Source organism: Monodelphis domestica, chromosome 1 (assembly GCF_027887165.1).
Source record: "Monodelphis domestica isolate mMonDom1 chromosome 1, mMonDom1.pri, whole genome shotgun sequence".
Taxonomy (NCBI): domain Eukaryota; kingdom Metazoa; phylum Chordata; class Mammalia; order Didelphimorphia; family Didelphidae; genus Monodelphis; species Monodelphis domestica.
Genome location: NC_077227.1, coordinates 746,555,558 through 746,581,847, shown reverse-complemented (window position 1 = coordinate 746,581,847; position 26,290 = coordinate 746,555,558). Strand labels below are relative to the sequence as shown.

The 26,290-nt window shown below is 35.0% G+C and overlaps 1 protein-coding gene and 1 pseudogene across 1 annotated transcript in view; both read left to right on the top strand.

Annotated features, from left to right (window-relative positions):
* Positions 1–26,290, top strand: part of LRRTM4 (leucine rich repeat transmembrane neuronal 4) — an 889,482-nt gene that overhangs the window by 371,085 nt on the left and 492,107 nt on the right. The window lies entirely within an intron of this gene.
* On the top strand, positions 2,116–3,333 carry LOC130456901 (V-type proton ATPase subunit E 1-like; annotated as a pseudogene).

Here is a 26,290-nt window from a genome sequence, read left to right as displayed (position 1 = left end):
CATCTTTCCATTAGTTTTTAGATAATTTATGGTTTAAATTCTTTTTAAAAGATGATCCAATAGAATTCTCAGACATAACATACTTACTCTGATTTTTTCAATTGTTATATTTAATTCATAATTAATTTTCATTTACTTGTCTATGTACATATTGTGCTTTTCTTTCCCATATGACTAGAATGTAGGTTCTTCAAAGGCAAAGAAAAAATTTGTATTTGTTTCTTCAGTATCTAATTCAGTACTTGACATATTAGAAGGATGAAATTTGGTGGAATAAAGGAACTTCATCATTGATGACATATCAAAAGAAAATTCTGCTTTTCTTGGAAGTTATGTCATTACACCACCACTGTACTACCACATTGGGTGTTGATGTCATTGGATGATGAGAATTGGTGAGGTGATCAATGTATAATCACTGTCCTGAGGAACTACTAACATTCTCAAACAAGTCTTAAAACTTGTTCTGTATAACTTAGCCCACAGGATAAATGGAATTGGATGTCAACCACCGACCACTCTAAGCTTTTAATAATTAAATGCTTCCTTTGTCACTAGGGACACAAATGCACTCCTTAAATCAAGAGGATAATTAATTTTCTCTGACAAGCCTTCAGAGTGCTTGATTGAGATTTTTAGGACTCATATATATGACTTGACAGTTTGCATTTGCTATTTTTTCCCCTAGGTAAAATCTGCAATCTTTTCTGAGCTTTAGTATTAATCAGTGCAGAGGCCATTAACTCTAAAAATGTCTTCATCTCTGAAAGAGGTGTCTTAGTCAGCAAGTAAATGACAAAGCATGCCCTCATTTTTGACCTTTAAGCCATGCTTTTCAGGAGAGTTTACTTTGTCCTTTATGTTGAAGAGGGACAGGGTGTCACCTTGATTCTTAAAGATTACTCAGAAACCTTGCTAAAAGTGTCAATAACTTCTATAATTTCTCTGTCATTTTAAGATTTACAGAACACTTACCTCATGGCAAATCTATGGAGTATTTAAAGAAATTGGGGAAATTATTGTGATTGACCTTGTAGAGGGAACTCTTGTTGAACAACCATTCATGCCAATGCCAATTCCTCATTCATTCATATGTTAAATATTAAAAATGATTTTGAGGTCACATGAGGCATAATGCTTATCCAGGATCACACAACTAGTCTGTACAAGAGGCAAAACAATATTTTTGATACTTTGTTTTTGGTATGATGCTGAAAATAATAATAATGTAAAAAAAGATGGAGTAAGAAACGGAGAAGGGAGAAAAGAAAGAGGAAAAGGAGGAGGAGGAAGAGGAGAAGAAGAGGAAGTGGAAGAGGAAGAGAAAGAGGAGGAGGAGAAAGAAGAATAACAAAGAAAGAAAGAAAGAAAGAACGAAAGAACGAAAGAAAGAAAGAAAGAAAGACTACTTCCCAATATTTTTCTTAGGGTAAAATAACTTGAAATTTGTTAAATGCTTTCAAATCTTAAAGTCTTATGTAATACTAGTTGTTTTATTATTATTCCATGCTCCTTCATGTGAGTTATACTTCTAGTAAATGACATATGACTTAGGAATTATATGTGGCAGAATTTGAACTTAGATCTCACTGATACCAAGTCCAGTTCTCTATCCACTAAGTAACATAAAATTCCAAAGCAGATCTTATTGATAATATGAAATACATTAGTTTTTACAAACAAATATCAGTGATAAAACATTACTTATGCCCACCATATGCCTTTCCATTGCATATTCAATGACCTAGAATTTGTACTCTTTCCTACTGGTATACCTTGATTTTTAGCTATGTAACCTCTTCACAAAAATATTGTTGTTAGTTGGATAGACTTGTTTCAGAGAAGAAAATGAGGTATTGGAAATTCCTACCAAATTTTCTAAAAATAATCTGGGCTAGGTACATTTTTCATTCTTAATGTTAAATATATATTTATATATGCATACAGTATGTATACACATATGTATACATGTATATATACATGTATATATACATGTATACATGATACAGGCAGATCAAATTTATAAACTTTTTATTCAGGCAGATTGACTATAAATTCTATAAAAGTCCATGTAACTGCTTATTGTCATCTCTATCATAGGGATTTTCCCTCCAACTTGTATTCAACTATTTTGAATTTGTGCATTCATTCTTTTTAATTAATTCTATATCTACTTTTGTATGTGGATTGTCTCCTTCATTAGATGTAATTTCCTTGAAGTTAGTAATAGCTTCTTTCATTGTATTTTTATCCTCAAAGCCTAGTGCTATGCCTGACCCATAGTACATATTTAATATAGACTTGTTGACTGATTGGATTATTTGTTATTTAATCCACCTGAGTGTTCCCATGTAGATGGTTGGGTTGACTCATTGGACTGGTTACAAAATTTGTCTACTATTAAAAATACAAAAACAATTCTAGAATGTATATTATTAACTCAAAATTACTGAAATCTTTAAATTGATTTTTTTGTAGTTGATATGTTTTTTTCAGTGTTTTATAAGTTTCAAAAAGCTTTCTCTTTGGTCACTTCCTCCTCTGCTATCCTCAGAGGTTGTCACCTCTGTGAAGGAGTTGCTGCTCTCACCGTGGCCCTTAGCGATGCTCACATCCAAAAGCAGATCAAACACATGATGGCTTTCATTGAACAGGAAGCAAATGAGAAGGCCAGAGAAATAGATGCAAAGGCAGGAGAATTCAACACTGAGAAGGGTTGATTAGTACAAACAGAGACATTGAAGATGATGGAGTATTATAAGAAGAAGAAGAAATATATTGAGCAGCAGAAGAAAATTCAAATGTCCAATTTGATGAATCAGGCAAGAATGAGAGTCCTCAAAGCCAGGGACGACCGTATCTTAGACTTAATAAAGGAAGCAAAGGAAAGACTCACCAATATTGTGAAAGATACACTCAAGCTCCAGGTCCTTTTGGGTGGTCTTGTCTTTCAGGGTTTATACCAATTACTGGAGCCCCACATGATTGTTGCAAGGAAGATGATCTCCCTTTGGTCACGGCTGCTTCGATGACCTATAAAACTGTCTAAAATCAAGAAACCAATTATCAATGTTCCTCTTTTTCGATGCTCTGACACCATCCTCTGTTTTTCAGTGGGATAACTTTTATGTAGAATGCCATCAGCCCAAGTAATACCTCTGGGACTTCATGTTAATTTGTGGACTCAATTGTCAAGAAGTAGCCTAGTTCATCAGAACATCATCAGCTCCTCTATATTCTAGGGATAAGGGGATACCTACCAGTTGCATGGATTTCATGGAGACTCCTACTTCTGTAACTTGCCTTAGGTTGGAGTGGGCAGTGTGAGGTATATCATAGACTCTTTGTTTTTGACTACTATAGGTTACTTTAAGGAACATGCATTCATGCCAGCATTAATAGTGTTACTCTTGTCTTTGGGCTTAGAGACACTGTGTTCTGCTTCATGCTTTAAAAATATTATTCTATGAAGGGATATATATATATATATATATATATATATATATATATATATTAGTAGTAGTCTCTTGGTAACCGAGGATGACGATTGTCTTTGTGCGTTTTCATCTATGATAGATGAGCGTGCACAAAGACACTTATGCGTGAAGGAGATTTAAGTGGAAGTCGGTGCACAGAGACAGTCCCACTCTCTTGGCGTTGGAAGCCTGGGTCCATTGGCACGAAAAGTCGTTACACCTGGAGACTTCCTCAACTGCATTGGATGGCCATGTTGTCCTGTGTGCTCCAACATGCCCTAAGCACTCCACAGTGCCTTGCTGCATCGCCATCTCAGCCGTTGAACCTTCTTATTGGTTTCTTCTGTCTGTTCAGCCAAAGCAGTCTTCACATGCTGGGTGAGCAAAGCCCTGGTTCACCAGGGGTCTACGACAACCCGATGACTACCCTCACAAGGTTTAGCTGGCCTGTCGAAGCCATTGCCTGGGGTGTGGCCGCTGCCACATGCTAGCAGCTACTGGGAGCCTCAAGTGAGAGCTGGATGTCAGGTGGGGGTCAGAGGTTGGAGAGCTGCCTTAGGAGGGCACGACAAGCCCTCCATACCAAAGCTATTACTCCTTTCTGACTGCCCAAGCAGTCCATGATGCCAAAACATTTATGAATCCTTGGATAAAAGTATTTTCAAAATATCATGTGTTGCTAATAACATCCATGGCACTCATCTTTTAAGTTAAAACATTTGGTCACATTATGATAATATTAATAATATACTGTAAGTTTTTAAATTATAGCTCAGCATGAATGGAAAATGGATATGTATGTATACTGTTTTTAATTGAACAGACTTTTAATAGAAAGCAAATAGGAAATTAAATTCCTTGTAACACTTTCCTGCACAGCAGAAAGGAACTAACACACTTGTATTGCTTTAATTTACATATAATCCTTAGTGAGTTGTAATCTGCTTTCTTCTATGTGGATTCTTTAAAATTTACTTGTGCATACATATGGCAAATTTGCCAGGGAAAAGATCTTAAAATCAATTAGGAAAGTGGGTTTTCTTAAAATGAAGACTATAAAGGAGTTGAAGAGCAGAAAAGGGAGTCCTGGCAGTCTTGAGCAATGGAGGGTAATAACCACCTGACTTCACCTCTTGTCCAATAGACAGATGGAGAATGTTGAATAACAAGGTTAGACGCTGAAGTCAGATCAGGAAAGAAGCCCTAAAATCTCAGCTTTGTAAAAGTTAAATTAGTTTCTACTGATAAAAAATATTATATTTTATGAAGTTTATTAAAGATTATTAGAAATCAAGGATAAAGAAATACAAAATAAGAAAAAGACGTGCCTAGGACTGATTAGCCCATTCACATTTCACTTACTACATCTTGAATGCTGAGTAGAGAGACATGTGTGCTTAGAAGTGGAAGAAGAGAGGCCCAAGTAGGCAGTTGTAAAGATTAAAATTTAGGGGAGAGGGGGAGACTGAGGCAGGAGCTGAGGCAGGTAGAAATTAGTTTCTCTCTGCAAGGAGTATTATATTTGTTAGAGGTTTATTGAAGATTAAGGATTAAAGAAAATACAGGATAAGAAAGACGTGTCCAGGCCATAGAGAGGCCTAGACACAACCTCACCTACATTATGAAAAAAAGCCAGGCCTGCCCCAAAGCAGAAGTCCAAGAGTGGATAGACCCCTCAAAAGCCTTTGAATCAGCTTAAATACCTTCTCAATCTCAGCCAGGTGAGATTACATGGCATTCTGGGGAAGTGGAGCAAAGGCTCATGGGGATTGTAGTCCTGTATTCGAGTCTATTTTTTACACATTGCAGCCAGTTTAAATACAAATTGTGTTCTTGCCCAGGTGGGGACTCAGGTGAGATTATAGGGAATTCTGGGAAGTACCAAGGACTTCTAAGGATTGAAGTCTGGGGTTCAAATCTCCATTTTTTACAGCTTTCAGAGACTGATTTGTTAGGTTTTTTGTTTTGTTTTGTTTTTCTTTTTATTTCTCATAGAAGATAAACATAACAAGTCCACAATGACTGATGGACAAGAATTCATAGCATATAACACCATTAAACCCTCTCTTGAACAAGTCTCAAGTTTTTGTCATTATCTTTTCCTGACTGGCCAACCAAAGGTGTGATCAGTTATTTGTCTGAGTATATGAAATGAACTTTGGGTTTTATTTTGTTTGGCTTCTTGGTTTTATTCTGTTTAAGAAAGGGAGGTTGTATATTAACCTATGTTTAGGGTAGGGGGAAAGGAATTGATATTTGGGAAGAAAACCTTGAAAATGATCAGTGTTCAAATTTAGGGTTAACATTATGGCTAAGGCATTGTTGGAGGACTGCCTAAAAGCTCATATAGCTGCTGCCACCTTCTTTTCTAAGATTAACATCCTTCTACTCAGTGTGTATCTTGAAAGTATTAGAGATTTCTACATTGTTTTTCTCTTTAGAACATGAGGTCTTTAGGGTAGAAACTTTGTTGTTATTTCTTCTCTTACTTCCCAGTCCTTAGTTGAATATCAGGTATATGAGCATCACTTAATAAACATGTACTGATTTAGACATAAAATGTATAAATGAAACTATAAGTAAATAAATATTAAATTAATAAATAAATACTGATTCACTGGGACCCAATCTAATGGGATTTGTTTTTAAAACTCCTATCATCATCCTTATAGAGTAAAATAGATTCACAGATAAACTATTGACAAGAAACTCAAAAGAGGATGGTTTTGGCAGGTAACACTTGGAATCTAGAACATCTGGCTTCAAATTTTCTGAGCACATTGTAAAAATCTGGCCTTTGTTCCCAACTGCCTCTTCTGTATTGTTCATGATCTCTTTTACATTTTGGACATTTATAGATTACCCCATTCTGTGAAAGATATTCTGGGGGCAACTAGGTAGCATAGTGTGTAGAGGGCCAGACCTGGAATCAGGATGGACCTGAGTTAAAATTTGGACTCAGACACTTTCTAGCTCTGGGGCTGGACAAATTACTTAATCCCAATTGCCCAGCTCTTGCCACTCTTCTGTCTTGAAAATGATGAGACAGAAGATAAGCCCCCAAAAAGATATTTTGTAACCTAATAAGCAATTAAGTACAATTAACAATATCTTGATTTCATCCCAAAATACATCCAACATTCTACATCTGTAGTACTACATCTAATAAATAAATAACAATAATAATCTAATAAATAATATTTATTTAATTTTTTATTTTATTAAATAAAATTAAATAAAATTGTTAAATAAAATTAAATAAAATATTTATTTAAAAATAATAATAATAAATAATAATAAATAAATTTAATTGTTTGATTTTGTTCATTTAAATGAATCCATGTTGTCTCTGCCTCACTTCCCATATTATTGGAGGGAAATAAAAAAGGGAAAAGAAATGTATGCAAAGACATTGATACATACTTACACACATCAAAACAAATAAAGAAAGATGAGGAAGATACATTTTTCCCATTGCCTGTTAACTATTTTTTTTCTGTCTGCAACCTAAAGAATTTCATTTCTTTTTCAGAATGTGGTTAATATGTTTCATTATTGGTCCTCTAGAATTGATGATACTTGAAAAAAAAAAAACTTACCTCTTATGGTTTACTAAGTTGTTTAAATTTATCTTGTTGGTATTGTTGTATAAATTATGCTCCTGGTTCTGTTCATTTCAGTCTTCACTAGTTTATAAAAGTCCTCAAAGTTTTTCACTTTTATAATGTTGATGCCAAAATACATATTTTTTTTCTAATTTTGATTCTTTCACTCAATATCGGCTCACACAAATCTTTCCAAATTTGTACCTTATTAAAAATGTCTATTTTAATATTTGAAAAACCATTAATGATTCTGCATTTTTGGAGTTGGCTGTTTGCTTATTGTTGTCACTATTTTGTTTTTCCCTGACAATGAGTTTAAATTCGCCTCTTTAGCTTATATAAAGTTTATCTTTTAGAACCAGCACAATATTTTGCATACTCTAAGAGTTTAGTAAATAATTCTTGATGCAAGATAGCTAGAGAGTAACAAACATGTATTCAGTCAATATCATGTGCCTGGCACTGTGCTGAGCAATGTGGCCTGGTTGAGAGGGTACTTGAAGTCAGTTCAAATACCATCTCTACTGCATACTCCCTTTGGGACCATAGGGAAATCCATTTACTCTCACTAATGTTTCAATTTCCTTTTTCTATAAAATAAGAGTATTGGCCTAATTGCCCTTTAAGGTCCCCACAAAATCTAAAGCCTGTGAACCTATATATTTAATTGACTCCCTGAATGGCTTGGGACCACTTCACAAAAGCCTGACTTTGCAGAAACTAAAGCTACAGAGGAAAAAAAAAATCAAAGCAAGCTTCCTGTTCCCTCCCCAAAATAGTTTCTTTCTGTCTTGATTTAATTTAATTCCTTCCAAAAGTATTCTTGCAACTCCCACTGAAGGCCAGGAACAGAAGCTACTTCTTTTGACTTTTGGAAACCTTGCAAGGTATTTGCATACTCCCTGAAAATGGATTTGGTTTTCCTTTAGTTACTCTTTGCTTGACTGTTTCTTTTTGCAAATAAATGGATGAGTTTCAGGTTTGCAGATTATAAAGTTCTGGGTTAGGATAGGTTACTTAGTGTCCCTGCTGCTCAGTTCCAATGGAGAGGGCATCGACATTGGAATCAGAGGACTTGGATTCAAAGCCCATCTTTCCTTGTGTAGCTTTGACCAATCACTTAAACTCTCTCAGATAAAATTTCCTCATCTGAAAATGAGTGACTCACACTAGACATCCACAAAGGACCATTCCAGGACTCAGTCTTTTATCCTATAAATTTAATACCTCACAATTGGAACAAATTGGTTAATGAAGTAGTGAGGCCAGCAGGTAGCACTCTGGCCCTAATATTATGAAGATCATGTTTAATTATTGCCATGGACACTAGCTTTATGAACTCTGGGATGCTAACTTCTCTGTATCTCAGTTTTCTCATCCATAAAGTGAAAATGGGGAAGAGAGGTGGGCTCCAAGATTCCTTCTAGCTATAAATCAATCATCCTATCTAACAAGGTGCCCCCAATTTCAATTATGGCATGATTGTATTTGCTATTGCCACTACAGAAGAGGAGATATATGCATGTCACAAGGGATAAAGAGCAGAAAGAACTGAGTCTCTACATTGTTTCTACCATGTAACCACTATGTGGCCCTGAGCAAAAATATCTCTTCCATGCTTTTAAATTGTTCTTTGAGATTATAAATTGCAGACATTTGATTAATTTTCATCAACAAAAGGCATTCCTTCATAGGAAATTCCCTACAATGAAAAATCACATATCTAAAACCACAGAGCCAACCAAAAATAGATTTTGATTATGTTTAAATGTTTTCTAGTCCATGATGTTTCTATTCTGCTTTCAGGTTAATGCAGTATTTTCTTTTTGAGGCTGTCCTTAAATATTGAGTCTTATGACACAAAACACTTGTCACATATGCTTTTCTGACAATAAGACAATCTGATCATTCAATATTTAATTTTTACTATCAGCCAGGAAGTGTGCTTATTACTAATGACAGCAGCAGCAGCAGCAGCAGTGGCAACAACAACAACAATTTAAAGCATCTATGGATGTAAATTTCACCTAAATTCATCACTTTACGAATCTCACAACTATAGATTTTTTAAATGATGGATACAGAAAATACATTTCTTTTTTCAATTTTTTTACTGTGAATTATGCCAACTGAATGTTTGTCACTTAAAAATATAGATTTTTGAACCAGAATGAGTGCTAAAGGGATTGATTCTAAACCATTCATTCTACAGAATAAGACACAATTTGAGAAGAGGTGAAGTGACTTCCTGGGACTCCTATAAATATTCAATGACTGGTATAGAATTTGATGTCAGTTCTTCTTGTTTCCAGTCCTAGCATTTGATCCAATCTAAAATAAGATGAACCTAAACATTTTAGCTTACTCAAATCAATAAAATTCTCCCTAATTAGAGAATTATAATAATGAACACTGAAGAATATGCTAATCCTGGTTCTATTTTAGCTATATATAGATGATCTCTTTATTTATCTGTCTATCCATCTATCCATCCATCTATCTATCTATCTATCTATCTATCTATCTATCTATCTATCTATCCTTTAACTGTTCTATTCCTTGTAGTGTCTCCCTTGTGATATTAATAGCAAATATTGCTAGAGTGATTGAAGTTTTACAAGCACTTTATAGATGATATCTTATTGATCATTGCAACTCACTTTTGAGCAAGGTGATATTATCATCTAAGTTTTAAAGATGAAGCACTGCTGAAAGTTACTTTGCATGTATTTTATACTTGGGTTTTTTTTAATGGAATCTGCTACTTCCCTGTGAGACAACTCCTAATTTCTTGATTTAAAAAAATCTAGCCTTACACATCATCCTGGGGATACCCGGGATACCCAGGCAATGTTACTTTCCCAGGATCACAGTTATAGTTAATGTAAGGAGAATACTTATACAGAGACATATTTTTTCTTAATATTTCCTCCAGCACTTCATGTGGAATATTCCTTCAGATTTTGTAATTTTGTAACTACCTAGTTGTTGTTTTTTTTTTTTTGGTATCTTAAATTAATTAGGCAATAATAATATTTGATAATAAGATCTTATCTAATGGAATGAGTCATTCTATAAGCATAGAGCAGCCAATCACTTTCTCTTTGACATGTAATATACTAAGGTCTAGGGATATAACAAAGACAAAAGCATAGACACTATTCTCAAGGAGTTCACCCTTAAGTGGGGGAAGTGGGGATGCAACATCTAAATATCCATCTATCTATCTATCTATCTATCTATCTATCTATCTATCTATCTATCCATCCATCCATCCATCCATCCATCCATCCATCCATCCATCCATCCATCCATCCATCCATCTATCTATCTATCTATCTATCTATCTATCTATCTATCTATCTATCTATCTATCCATCCATCCATCCATCCATCCATCCATCCATCCATCCATCCATCCATCTATCTATCTATCTATCTATCTATCTATCTATCTATCTATCTATCTATCTATCTATCTGTCTATCTAGATAGATTCAGTAGATTTGGAACTTGTGTATATTAACAACACTGTAAATGGCCTACTAAAACTGACTTATGAGTTCCAAGGGTAATTAGGTTGTGAAATTTGGCAGGTGGCAGAGGATCTGATTATCCACAAAAATGATATTTTCTTGAAATACTTTATTATTTATTAAATACTTAGCAGTAGTTTTTCATGTCATCTCAAACAGCACAAATTTAAATAGGTATTTTATAGCTCAATCATTAAGAATATACAGACTAGATTAAAGCTTGGGGATTTCTCAAAATCCACTTAAAAAAACAGATCTTCATTCTGATTTTTCTCAGGACCTTAGACATTTGACTCCTTATGCTGCTATCTGGATATCTTTTAAAAAATTCTTCATTTGAAGAAAAAATTAGCATCACTCTCCCTTACAAACCCAAAAAGGTATGAATAAAAAAAGAAAAAAGAGACAGTTGTGAATAAATTGTGCATTTATAACGACCTGACTTCTTCATTAACCACAATCATTTGCAATTTTTATATCTCCTTTGGTTCTTGTAGTATTTATCTTCCTTTTATGTTGTCTCCTTTCTCATACCTAAAATTTGCCTTCCCCTCCTTCCCCCACTAGCCTGAACATGGTTAGGCTTGTGCTTTAATTGGTGATGATATCTCTGCTTATAAATAATCATTCCTAGTATGATAACAAGTCTACTGACTGCCTTATCACATTGATAGGATAGCAACAAGTCCCTCTTAAGAACAGACATATAAAAAATAAAATAAAAAGAGACCATTACCCAGCAATCCCGTTATCTTGGCTGAAGGAATCTAGGTTCTCAGTTAACAAGTGACTCCTTGACTCCATTGCAAGATGACCATACTAGAACTGTGACAGGTCCTTCCAAACATGTCTGAAACTGTGTCTTCAGAGCTATCTCAGGGATGAAGAGACATTAATTCTGCTCTGCTCTTTTGCACACTGAATATCTGTCCTAATTAAATGTGCTGCAAAAATACATTTGATTGTCTGATCTGTGATATTTGACTTGATATATATTTAGCTCCTGCTATCTCCAGATGGGACATTCCCCTTGGAATATAGGCCCTTGAGGATTGTCTTAGTGGAGTAAAGGTTACTTTGGGATATTGTTGTACTTCTAATAAATAAAAGATCTAAAAATAAACACTGTGAAGTTGGTGACTGGGTCTTCTCACCTCATTTTACTGGCTTAGTGAAGAGAGATAAATCTAGGCTTTCAGAAAATAAGATCCTAGATTCTACTTAAAGTACATATCAGTATAATCAATACTTGTGAGTACATGGGGGCAGCTAGGTAGCTCAGTGGATTGAGAGCCAGTCCTAGAGACGGGAGGTCCTGGGTTCAAATCTTGCCTCAGCCACTTCTTAGCTGTGTGACCCTGGGCAAGTCACTTGACCCCCATTGCCTAGCCCTTACCACTCTTCTGCCTTGGAGGCAATACACAGTATTGACTCCAAGAGGGAAGGTGAGGGTTTAAAAAATAATTGTGAGTACATGAATGTATGAAATATGTGTGTTACTTTGGGGTTAAGCTTGCTCTCATATCTGGGGGAGAAAGAGAGACAGACAGATAAAACAGAAATTACACAGAATTTTTATCTTAATTTGGGAAGTTGGAGAGAAGGAAGGAAGAAGTCAAGGAGGGAGGAGGGAGTGAAGATAGAAAGAAACACTTCTTAGGCACCTATGAGCCAGATATCAAACCCTTTACAAATATCAATTCATTCAGTTCTCCCAATAACCCTATAACGTACTATTATTCTCCCAATTTTAACAACCACAACCAAAACGAGAGAAGCTAAGGGAATTACCCAGAATCATATAGCAAGTAAAATCTGAGTCAGATTGAAAATTTAAGGTAACCTGACTTCAAATTTTCACTGGGCCAAGTATCTGCCTATCTATTACCATCCAGCTATGACTTTGTGAGAATAGGACAGATACAGATTTTGATAGGAGTGGAATGAAAGATGGAAAGAATATCAGCATCCTGTATTTGTAGAACATTGTTCTTTGTAGTCAATGGGCCATGTGGGAGACGTGTTATGGAGGGAGCCAAAATGTCTAAAGGAGGGGAGCAGGGAAATGAAGTTAAATCACTGTCACAAATGTGTGAAGGAAACTTAAAGTCCTGGGCTTGCACACAACCTCGGTTCCTGTCAACAATTTGCCAGGACTATGTGAAGGAAATCATTGGGTGAATTGGGTAATGAAGATAGAATGGTACCCGGAAAGGGGCAGCAATGGAGTCAAGATATCTCCAGACAGGGACCAGGGAGATTTTCCCTGCAATGCTGCCTAGACATCCCTCTTAGAAGGGCAGGTAAAATAGAAAGCCATAGTTGGATCCTGAGATGCCACTTGTGAGAGTTAGTGTGTGGACAATAGCTTTGATAAACTGAGAAAAGAGTGGATTTCCCTCTTTTCTCTCATATGTTTGCTGCTGACTGGACTTGCCTGTGGAGCACGGTTGGGGGCCTAAAATGGCAGCTAAGAATAGCAAGCTAAATGGAGCAATAAGGAAAGTACCTTTTATATCTCCTTTATTTTTCCATTTTTGTCTTCTACTGCCTTTTGTATAATTGAAAATCAGTTACCTTAAAAAAGAACTACATTTGCTGGGAACCCACTCACTTCCTATCATTATGTACTTCCTGTAGACAGGGGATATTAGGTGGAGTCCTCCCTCCCCCTTCTTTACTTCCTGACCTGAGCTTGGTGGTGGTGTAACAACAGGAATTCAGTGGACTCCAGGGAAATGTAGTTCTTTTTTAGGGTAACAGATTTTCAATTATACATTCCCCCTGAAATCCAGTGGAAGACTGGTCTCTTCAATGGATCTTATAAACTTAATCAACTTTTAAATTAATAATTTGGGGATAAAAGGGAAAAGAGAAAAACCAATGATTTTTAGACACTGACAAAAAGCCAGTTAAGGGGCTTTAGCATAAGAGAATACATACAAAACAAATGCATTCAACCCCACAAAGTTCAAATCACCACATCCCATAGTTCACTCTGGATCTTCTGGTCTGTGGAGGCATCTTCATGGCACCTTCTCCAAAGAGTTCACTTTCTGGATTCAGAGAGGTAGCATGTTTCTTAACCTAAAATTACTCTCAAAAAGAATTTAAGCTTTGCATTTTCGAATAATTATATACTTTGATTAATAAAGTTATTAATTTATGTGCAGTCTCATCATTTTCATTCTTACTCAAATGTAATAGGACTCATACCAATTCAGAGAGTAGAGACTAAGTACATGATCTGGTTTCATTTATGTTGGTTCCAACTTCTTTGGCATGTGTTTCAGGCAATAGGGTTAGTACTTACTAGGAAGAAAAATAATCAGTTCAGGAATCATGTATTAAATATCTACCATGTTCAAGTAATTAGGTTTGATCATTCAATAAAGAATGGAATTCTTAGCACCAATGTCACATTGGGGAACAAAAATCAAATATCTACCTGACACTGAAAATATCTGTGAAACCTTAAAGAAGACTTTTGCCTCTGAGAGTCTCAGTTTCCTCTTTTCTTGAAATGAGAGGGATGGCTTGGATGATCTCTAAACAAACACTTAAAAAAATTATCTGAAAAACATTAAAAAAGAGTCTATTAAATGATATGGTGGTTTAGAGGTTGTTAAAGAATTTCTTTGCAATATTTCAGGATTTGAAAAAAAAAAGTAGCTATCATTGGGGAGGTCTATCTAAGAGTGAGAAATGTCCCCAATGGAATCCCTTTGATAGCTCACCATTTCTTTTTATGGGAGGTCATCAAGCAGAGACTGAATGATCTTTTGGTGCATATGTCCAAATGATGATCCTTTTCACTTAAGCCTAATCTACCACAGGTGACCATTAGTGAGGTTTTTTCTAACCACCAAAGTTTCTAAATCTGTAATCAGGCTAATTTCCCAGAAACAGAGATTTTACAATGCAAATAAGCTTAAGAGATCATCTAGTTCAACTTACTCACTTTTCTGATGAGGAAACTGAGGCCAGTCGATGTCAAGTTGTTTCACTGAGTAGGTTCTAATTGTCAAGAAAAAGAGATAAATTGTGGAGTGGAAAAGACATTGATTTTCAAATCAGAGAAACTGAGTTCAATCTCTGTTAACTATAACTTACTTCCTGCTTGATCATGGGCACATTACTGATTCTCTCTGAGTTTCAGTTTCCTGATCTGAAAAATAAAGGGAATTGCACTACATGACTTTAAAATTCACTTTTGGCTTCAAAGAAATGATACTACTTCCTGGTAAGGATTTAAATTCAGGTTATGTGCCATCTTGATTCTCTATATGATTCAGTGAGGGGTTAAATAATGACAACAACACAATAATGTCATCAATTAACTCCTTCTTTTTCAATAGGTACTATTCTTCATTTCTAAGGGAAACAGTTGGAGAAAAGCTGGCCCATTCCTTTATTGCTTGTGGTCTGTGATTGGGAAGAAAAGCTTTTATTCCCTCAAATGACATCCATTTAGAAAAAGAAATAATGAGATTGTCTAATATAACTTAATTCTGTTCAATTCAGTTCAGTTCGGTTCAATACAATTCAGGAACCATTTATTAAGTATCTATCATGTGCAAGTAATTAGGATTGAAAATTCTATAAAGAATGGCATTCCTAGCACCAATGTCCTCCAAATACAGATCTGACAATAGCTCTGTGACCATAAGAAATATTTTTTTCCTCTGAGTATCTCAGTTTCTTCTTTTGTTAAAATGAGAGGGATGCGTAAGACGACCTCTGAGGTACTCTTCAGTTAGAAAAATATTTATGAAAGGAAAAAATGTTACCTTTTAGCCATGACTAACTTCTTGCCCCTTAACTTTAGATGCATCTGTTGTCAGAACAGCTAAGAAATATATCATTTTTTTCATCTGAAATAGAGGAAGGAGGGGAAAAAGTAATGAAACCACACTGCAAAGAGAAGATAAAAATAGACAGTCAATAGAAACTGTCTGGACCCACATAAGCAGGAAGGTGGTGGGAGTGGGGGGAGAGTTACATTTGTAACAGTATTTCCACAAATCCTAGCAGATGGGTGACTGCAAACTGAAAGTGGACATATTGCTTTGAGTATATGAAAATACCAGCAGAGATTTGGTGTCAGAAAACTTTGATTTGATATTTTTTAAGATCATCTACAAATTTTGAATGCATTTATTGTTTTCAATCTCTCTCTGTGTGTGTGTGTGTGTGTGTGTCTCTCTCTCTGTCTCTCTCTGTCTGTCTCTGTCTGTCTGTCTGTCTCTCTCTCTGTCTCTCTGTCTCTCTGTCTCTCTGTCTCTCTGTCTCTCTGTCTGTCTCTCTCTCTCTCCACACATACACAAACACACACACACAGAGTTTATCTTTATATGGAAAGTAATATCTTTTGCTATTCAATCTAGATTATATGGAGACTTTGACATTTTTGTCAAAATGGTGGTCTTCAAAGCTCCATTTTCCTGAAATAGGTTGGTGATATTTTGTCCAATGCACTTTCCACACAGAGAAGAAAAAAGAGAGTAGAAGGAAGTCCTTTAAAAGCAAACAGAAATTGACACAGTCGGGATCCTTCAGCCAAGTAATCAAATTTTAAGTAGATCAAATTAGCTGATAATATTATCTTGTTATTGCCTGATTGGAAATGGAGAAGGGCAGATTGGTTCAAATCCCAACAGAATAGGCTAACACTCTCAGTGAATTCTGAATTTTGATTTCAGTATTAGTTACTAAATGAATGGGATGAAAATGGTCTCACCTCCTCTTTTGATTATCTGAAACACTTTTTCACTTTTTTTTTTCTGGTTGACTGAGAAACTAACATTTGGGGCATGATCATTAATCAGGATTCCTTTCTCTTTCCACTACTTACTTGAAACTGCCACTCAAATGTCACTTTCTGGTAAAAAAGAAAAAAATGTTGGCAATATTTCCTGAAAGCATTAGGATTTAATTCTTAAATCCGCATAAATTATTTGGTGGTTCTGGAGTTATTTTTTTTCAATTCCTACTTTCCTTATTTCATAGTTATAAGCCTCTGATTAAGTAGTCTATCCTATGTAAATTCAATTTCTTAAGCCATAGATAGAGAACCTAAACATATTCATGTGCCTCAAGACTACAAAAATTACAATTATGATGTTCAATTATTTTCCTTGTAGTACTCTAAGTACGATCATAGAAGATCCTTTAACTGTTCTATTCCTTGTAGTGTCTCCCTTGTGATATTAATAGCAAATATTGCTAGAGTGATTGAAGTTTTACAAGCACTTTATAGATGATATCTTATTGATCATCGCAACTCACTCTTGAGCAAGGTGATATTATCATCTAAGTTTTAAAGATGAAGCACTGCTGAAAGTTACTTTGCATGTATTTTATACTTTGGGTTTTTTTTAATGGAATCTGCTACTTCCCTGTGAGACAACTCCTAATTTCTTGATTTAAAAAAATCTAGCCTTACCCATCATCCTGGTGATACCAGGGATACCCAGGCAATGTTACTTTCCCAGGATAACAGTTATAGTTAATGTAAGGAGAATACTTATACAGAGACACATTTTTTCTTAATATTTCCTCCAGCACTTCATGTGGAATATTCCTTCAGATTTTATAATTTTGTAACTACCTAGTTGTTGTTTTTTTTGGTATCTTAAATTAATTAGGCAATAATAATATTTGATAATAAGATCTTATCTAATGGAACGAGTCATTCTACAAGCATAGAGCAGCCAATCACTTTCTCTTTGACATGTAATATACTAAGTTCTAGGGATATAACAAAGACAAAAGCATAGTCACTATTCTCAAGGAGTTCACCCTTAAGTGGGGGAAGTGGGGATGCAACATCTAAATATCTATCTATCTATCTATCTATCTATCTATCTATCTATCCATCTATCCATCCACCTGTGTCCATCCATCTATCTATCTATTTTCTTTCTTTCTTTCTTTCTTTCTTTCTTTCTTTCTTTCTTTCTTTCTTTCTTTCTTTCTTTCTTTCTTTCTTTCTTTCTTTCTATCTGTCTATCCATCCATCTATCTATCTATCTATCTATCTATCTATCTATCTATCTATCTATCTATCCATCTATCTATCCATCCACCTGTGTCCATCCATCCATCTATCTATCTATCTATCTATCTATCTTTCTTTCTTTCTTTCTTTCTTTCTTTCTTTCTTTCTTTCTTTCTTTCTTTCTTTCTTTCTTTCTTTCTATCTGTCTGTTTTTCTATATGTCTGATATATAGAAACATAGCAAGGAATATGAGACAGGAAGGCTTTAGTTCCGAAAAAATCCACTAGACTTTTGTTTCTGTGTGTGATGGGAGTTACTTCATGCATTCTCATGTCATATCAAGAAATCTTAAAAAACGTTCCTAGTAATTTGAGGCCTTTTGGAAATTCATGGAAGATAGTTACATAGAATAAGTAGGAAGTTTTGATTTTGATTTGAATCCTTTAATTAAATTTCCAGGTGGGGGAATCACAGGTACCTCAAATTATTAAAACAGAGGAGTGTAGATATGAGTATATGTGAAAGAGATGTTATAAGGCAAATGTGAGGAAAAGACAGAAAGAAAAAAAAAAGATGGATAGTTTATAGCAAGAAAGAGAAACAGAGGGTAAAAATAGACATATAGAGTGACAGACAGAAAAAGATAGAGACCAAGAGATTAAGATATATGTCAAGAAGTATTTTAGAATACAAAAAGGCAGTGAAAGAAACAGATACACAATGAAAGAAGGCACTGGGGCAGGGAAAAAGAGACACAAGGAAAGAAATAGAAAGAAACAGTAGGGAAGGGGGGTAAGAAGGATGGGAATGGGTAAATTATGTCAAGGAGAGACAGATGATCTTGCTATTTCAGTCCTTTTCCAGGATTTATCATTTAACCAAAATATGTTGAAAACTCTGAGATGAAAACAAGGATAAGAATTAACTAGGGGAGCATGCCACTGGCACCATTTAGTAAGGAATCTTTTAAGGTAAAAAAAGATGAGATGAAATCAAGATTCAGAGCTCTTTTATGGAATATTCTAGTGGCATTTTAATGAATGATTTAAACCTTTGGGCAGCTTAAGTATTCACCTTTAGAAATACAACAACAATAAGGGAAAGCTATGTATATGGCACCTCCAATGTGAAGCAAATATATTACTTGAATTCTATCTATATGTGAAATAATTTATGCACAAAAGCAGATAAAGTTCATTTACATACCTGTTGCTACTTTGTAAGATAACTAGCTACAGAGATAAATGTGATAACCAAAGAAAATGATTTTTTAAAACAAAAAGACCAAACAAAATAATTGATTCCTTCCCATAGTTCCTTGCACTCAGTAGGTACATGGTTCTGTTTGTTGATTAAATATAAACTAAATTTGAAATCAAATGATACCAGGGAGATAGAATTGAATAGAATAAATGAGCCAGGCACAGAATGGAAATGGTTTTATCCAATAGACTTTATCCACTTAATCCCTGGAGAGACTATGCTTAAATTTTATCCAAGAAAAGAACTGTGACACACAGACAGGAACCACATTGGTTTTAGTGGTCCCTCTTAGTCCTGGGAATCTTTTTCTACCTTTTGAGTATAGCAGATTTACAAATTGCTACTCAGTTACACTTGTCTTAACTAATGTTGCTATAAGTTTCAGGACTCCTGTTTTCAAAAAGGACTGAAATGGTTCTGCTGCATGTGTCTCCTGCACTTAATCATCATTTGTGCACCTTGATGTTTTGAAACTCATCCACTAGAATTAAGAAGAAAAGAAAAGGCAAATAATGGGAAGTACACTCTCAGAGCCACTTGGGAGCCAATGAGGAAGAAAAAAAAGTTTAAGCTACTGCTTCTTTATCTCCCTCAACCTTTTCCACAGAAGGTGAAAGCAATTCTTTCTTCACCCTTTATAAAATCATAACAGTACAGAGTTTCGAGAGGGAATCTATCATCTTTTAGCTTTCAAAATTAACTTCTTTCTTTTCAATCAATCAACAGACTTTTCGTTATCAAACTGTCATTGATTGAAATTCAATAAATTACTTTTTATGCACACCTTTCCACAAAGTTTCTTTTTTCTTTTCTTTTTTTTTAAACCCTTACCTTCCATCTTGGAAGGACATCTATGTATTGGCTCCAAGGCAGAAGAGTGGAAAGGGCTGGGCAAAGTGGGTCAAGTTACCTGCCCTGGGTCACACAGCTAGGAAGTGTCTGAGGTCAGATTTGATCCTAGGACCTCCCATCTCTAGGCCTGACTCTAATTCCACTGAGCTACACAGCTGCCACACCCCCCCCCCCCCCACACACACACAAAGTTTCAAAAGGTGTTTGGAGGAATTTCTGAGCATAGGATTTCATAGCATGCTCAAAGGACTAGGCTCTCATTGGTCAGCACTGTCCTCTTTCCATTACACTTTAAAAGGATTGCAAATAGTATGCATTCAATATCATTTGAAGGAAGAATCATTTGATCTATCATAGTTGTTATTAATTTATTTTTAAAATCCTTTGCATCCAAAATCAAAACTAAAACAAATATGATGCCAATGAATCAGCCATAGAATTCAATCCTTTTACCAGTAATGGAGCATGTAGAAAGAATACTGCATTTGCAGTTAGACAGTTAAGTGGTGTGGTGGAATGAGTCGTATGTCTAGGGTCATAAAGACATCTTTATGAGTTCAAATATCACACATTTAGAAGAAAGGTGACCCTGGACAAATTACTTAGTCTTCCTTGCCTCAGTTTCTTTATCTGTCAAATAAGCTGGAGAAGGAAATGGCAAATAACTTTAGTATCTTTGCTAAGTAAACTCCAAATGGGATCATGAAAAGTTGTACATGACAAAAAAGTGAAAAATGAATTCACGATGCAAATCCCCATATTGCCACTTAATCACTATGTAACCATGGATAAATATCTTCCTCTCTCTTGAACTGTTTCCTCTGCTCTAAAATAAGAGCCTGGAATCAGTAATCTTTCTGTTCGATATCTTAAAAATTAATATTTGCTGAAGTTTTGGGTAAACATTCACACCTTGTTCTTGGTTGACTGGCTGAAATATTTGCTTATGAAATTATGTATCATAATTAGAATCGACTACTTTGCAGATGACATAAAAATGCATGCGCACCTTTCTTTCCTGGTTCAGATTCTCCTCATCACAAATATTAGTGTATGCATATGGAACAGATATTGACAATAACAATTTCCATTCCATGCATGACTTTGTGCTTTATGATTACTATAGACACTGAGGATTTTGAATTCATCACAGAGAACTCTCCTCCTTGTCGATTGCAATATCCTTGACTCTATGTGGGAATAGATTAAATGAACCTACACCATTCAATGTGACATTGTCTTCCATGAAAAGGCAGGGATTTCTCTGAGAGTGCACAGAAAAATGGGTACAAGCTAACAGCACAGAACTATTCAAAATCATGAGAATTATTAGCACGGATGTGACTTGGCTCTCTTATTGGAGGTCTTCAAGCGGAAGCTGGTTATTCACTTCTGTAGGGGTCTCTTCTTGAGTTTGTCTTTTACTGGATGCCTACTTAGATTGCTTTCCACTGTATAACAAAACCTGTGTCAGATATAAACTAGTTGAATTTCCTTTGCTTTATTTCTAAGCACAGATAAGGGTATATATAATTGCAAGTGTCTTGTTGTCATTTATTCTCTAATTGTGATAATATGGTGTCAGAAGTAACAATATCTATATGACTAATATAAGCCTTTAAGTTTGGTAAGTCAATGAATATTAAGCACCTACTGTGTGTCAGGCACTGTATGTACTCAGCTTTGGAGATACAAAGGGAAAAACCAAAAACATGCAACAAAGGCACAATCAGTGTTTTCTAGAAGTTCAGAGTCTAAATGGGGATGAAATATATGTTATTAAGCACCTACTGTGTGTCAGGCACTGTATGTACTAAGCTTTGGAGATAACAAAGGGAAAAACCAAAAACATGCAACAAAAGACTCAGTGATTTCTAGAAGTTCCGAGTCTGAATGGGGATGAAATTAAATATATGTTATTATTAAGCACCTACTATGTGTCAGGCACTGTATGTACTCAGCTTTTGAGGTAACAAAGGGAAAAACCAAAAACATGCAACAAAAAAACACAATCAGTGTTTTCTAGAAGTTCAGAGTCTGAATAGGGATGAAATATATGTTATTATTAAGCACCTACTGTGTGTCAGGCACTGTATGTACTCAGCTTTGGAGATAACAAAGGGAAAAACCAAAAACATGCAACAAAAGACACAATCAGTGTTTTCTAGAAGTTCAGAGTCTAAATGGGAAAGAAATATATGTTATTTCTTTTAATTTTTATTTGTATGCAATCAAAATATTTATCAATAGGGCACCGAATCTCAAAAGAAGCGAAAGGTATATGGACCTCATCAACCACAGAAAAAGTTTAACAGGAATCTTTTTAGGTAGTACAATGGATAGAGTCAGAAAGCTCAAGGTTCAAATCAAGCCTCAGACTCTTATTAACTGTATTATCTAGTGACTAATTTGCTTGAGAGCCAGTTTCCTCACTGACAAAATGAGAATCATTTTAGAATCTATCACAGGATTTGAGAAACAAACATGTATACATATACATGCATATATTGATAGTTTGGGTGTACATATATACATATAAACACATATATATGCATATATGCATGTATATACCTACATTCATGATGCATACATATTTATAAAGGCATTGATCTAAAGTACATTGAAAAACAATATTAAAAAGAATGTTATTCTAATCAATAACATCATCCTCACTATCAACAACAGCATCATTTCCAATAACCACAATAGTAACAATATTCTTGAAGTGGTCATCCATACCTCAAGGGCAGATGGTGAGGGGTGGCTTTCCAATGTGTCCCCAACTACATTTGGTCAGTTCTCTTTGTTAGATCTATTACCATCCCTTCATATGCACACACATTCAATTGAGAATAAATCTCTGTATCTATGACTTTCTATTTTTATTTATTTCTAAACAAACTCCTATTAAATCATGGCTCATAATAATTAATCTGGAATGTGTCACTGTTTTGTTAATTGCAGTCAATTTCAGAACAAATGAATAAAAATTTAGCCATTTGCAGCTTTAAATCTGTTTGCTGGCAGTGACAAAAATGATCATGTAAGAAAAATTGGATGTACATTTTGTACAATTGGATGTATATTTCACAGCACTTCAGGTACCTGATTCTAGGATCACTGTAGATCAGCTTGGTAGAGGGCAAATTGAAAGACAAGGAAACACCTTTGCATTTTCCAGTTTTTATATTTCTAAAGAGAAAATGGATGGGATGGTGGGGGGGAAGAGAGAAACAGAAAGAGAGAGAGAGAGAGAGAGAAAGAGAGAGAGAGAGAGAGAGAGAGAGAGAGAGAGAGAGAGAGAGAGAGAGAGAGAGAGAGAGAGAGAGAGAGAGAGAGAGAGAGAGAGAGAGAGGGAAAGAGGGAGAGAGGGAGAGAAAGAGGGAGGAAAAGAAGGAAGGAGGAAGAAAGATATTTTATGATTTTATGACACGGGGGAAATCAATGAGCTACCCTTAAATATGAAACCTTTCATGGTGAAATAGGAAAAAAGTAAATAAAATAGTGTAGAAAGGTAACATGCTGAGAAATTTGCATTCACTGTTCTTATGAATTAAAAATAAGAATAGACATTTCATGTTATGTGATATGTTTCAGCTGCCCCCATGTTATTTCTGCAACTGGATACTAGATATTAAGCTAACAGCAGTTGAAGTGTTAAATGTTTCTTTCTTTAACCGAAAATTCTCTTTCCATTAATGTCAAGGTCTTGACCTTAAAATTTTATGGATTAATACCAAAATGTAAATAACTTATCCATATTAATTCTTTATCCTGCATAAATCTCTCATAAAATTCTGTTCTGTTTTTATTTCTTTGCTATTTTTAATACAATGTCAGCCATTAACAAGGAGAATAACCAGATTAAACCTTTGTTTTTGACTGATAAAAGTCTGACCTGTCCATTAAAAATAATCCTTTTATAGTGAAAGTCATCATCAGCCCTCTTTTCCTTTGTCACTAATCTCTCCTGCCTTTCCTCCTTCACATGGAACAGTCCACTTTGATTTTCTTATTGATTCTTCTTCTTTTAAACCATAGTTTTCTTTTCTTTTCTCTTTCTATACTCTCTCTGGATTAAGTCATCTCTTTCCATGGAATCAGTGATCTTCTTGAAGGAGCTGACTCTTTGATCTGCAGACCCAGTTCTTATTTCTCTCTTGAATTCCAGGTACATATAAACATTAGCCTGATGGATATCCATTTTAGGAATATAATTCTAAATTTAGAAATCATACCTTTTCATCCAGATACCCATTTGGCACATTAAAATGAATATACTCCCCAAAGAACTGATCTACTTCCTCCCTAATGGTAACAGCTCCAAATTTCTCAATTTAGTCAACTATACTTATATCCTTCTAGTTACTCAAGTTCACAACCTTAAAATTATTCTAGACTCTTCTTTATCAGACCACTTAACTCTCTTGCCATATCAATCACCAATTTCTATCCATGACATTTTATATAGTTATACATTTCTACATATTATCTATATAATATACAATGACCATTAAACATATTGTTGGCGTTATAATCAGAGAAATCTGTAGTATCCGACTCTTCATGACCTCATTTGGGGTTTTCAGGCAAAGATAGTAGAGTGGTTTGTCATTTTCTTCTCCATCTTATTTTAAAGATTAAGAAACTGAGCAAATGGCTAAGTATTTATTTTTTTCTATTGTCATACATATAGTGAGTATCTGAGACCACATTTCAGCTCAGGTTTTTCTGACTTCAGACACGATGCTATATTTACTGAGCTACCTGGCTGCCTATAGTTAGATTGCATTTCTTTGGAGATAGGAGAGAAGTATTTAATTTTTGTGGTTGTATTCTCTATCCTTTGTTCTTGGCACAAAGCAGTCACCTAAGAAATATTGATTAATTGATTGATTAATTAATTGATTGATCATCTATCTGGTCTTAGATGGGTCACTGGAGACTCTCTCATGTAGCTCCATCATTTCACAAATGAGGAGACTGAGGAGAGAATATTATTTATGCAGATAAACTTATGGACATGCCCCCCCCCCAAATGAATTTCTTAAAAAGCAGGAATTTTCCTTTCTTTTCATATTTTATCTCCTGCAACTAAGACAATATTTCCTGAATCTATTTCGTCAAAGTCTAAGCCTCCTTGTTCACATTATTTTCTGACATTTGGCATATACCTTACCTGGACTTCAGTTTTGTCATCTAGAAAATGAGGGATTTTTGAGGGAATCTTTGTAACATTCTTTCTATCTCAAAAAATTAAATATAAAAATGCCTTTATTCTGGCAATCATAATAGCCTTACATTTCCTCAAGAAGGTACATGCAATAAAGGAAATAAATTAAAACAAAAATCTGAAGGGGTTTATTTATTTTTTCCAAAAGGCTCTAGAATCATAGGAACAAAGCTTTTAGATCTAAAATAAGGGTCACAAAACTATGTGTTAAATATATCATTTTTAAGATGAGAAAATTAGGTGTCAATGTGAAGTGACTTGACCGGCATTCACATAAATGGCAGAGCCAGAAATCCAACCAGTATCTTCTGACTCCCCTATGTATTTATTTTTTCTCCTCTCCTATTTCAGTGGATCATACTAAAAGAAAGGTAGAGTGACATCTCATATCATGTCAGCATTGTAGTATGGAAAGTATTGATGTGTTGTTTTGTTAAGTGTCCTGCAGGACCAGGCTGAATGCACATCCATATAGAGAAGCCATTTATCTAAGCTGACATTCAAATAATATGATGTGTTTTATCTTAAGGAGGAAGCAAAATTCCAAACAACTTTAGAGAGGAAATAGTTCTTGGGTGATTCCCATACTTTTCTAGGAAGTTTGACTGTTATACTTGGAATATTTAATTTTAGAATGAAAAAAGCCCTGAGAGGCCAGAAGGTCTTACCCATAATGAAGTGAGTGATACCACTACCAGCTTTTAAACAAATGCATTTCTGGTTTTGTTTAAAGTATTCTAGTGAGAGGGAGATATCTACTTTCTAGTGCAGATCAGATCACTTTGCAAAGCCTAGAAATGTCAGGAAGCTCTCTCTGCCTTTCACCAAGCCTCCTATTTTTGTCCATTATGCTTCTAATTCTTCAATTCCATTCAAATAGAACCACTTGGCTCCCTCTTCCAACACTAATGTTCTTTAAACACATAAAGATTGCTATTATATCCCTTCCATTCCACCCCTTCCCCACAGCCTCTCTCCTGAAAGCAAAGCAGTTCCATTTCCTTCAATGGATTCCGAACCCCATCCTTATTCTACTTCCCTAAATATGCTTCAGTTGATTAATGTCTTCCCCCAAGTAAAGAGAAGAGAGTGGAAAGTTGGATTCTAGATATCATGAACATACTCTTAACACACTGGTGATCTGTTATTTCTTGATGGTGCGAGAAATTATTTTTCATATTCTGTATTAATTCCTGTATCAGAGCCCTAGTGGAAAGGCCCAAATCACTTCCTGGATATCAGTGATTTTCTGTGGCCCTCACGTATAATCCAGTCTCTATATTTTTGCATTCTCTTTATCCTTAGGAATATCTTCCTTTCATGG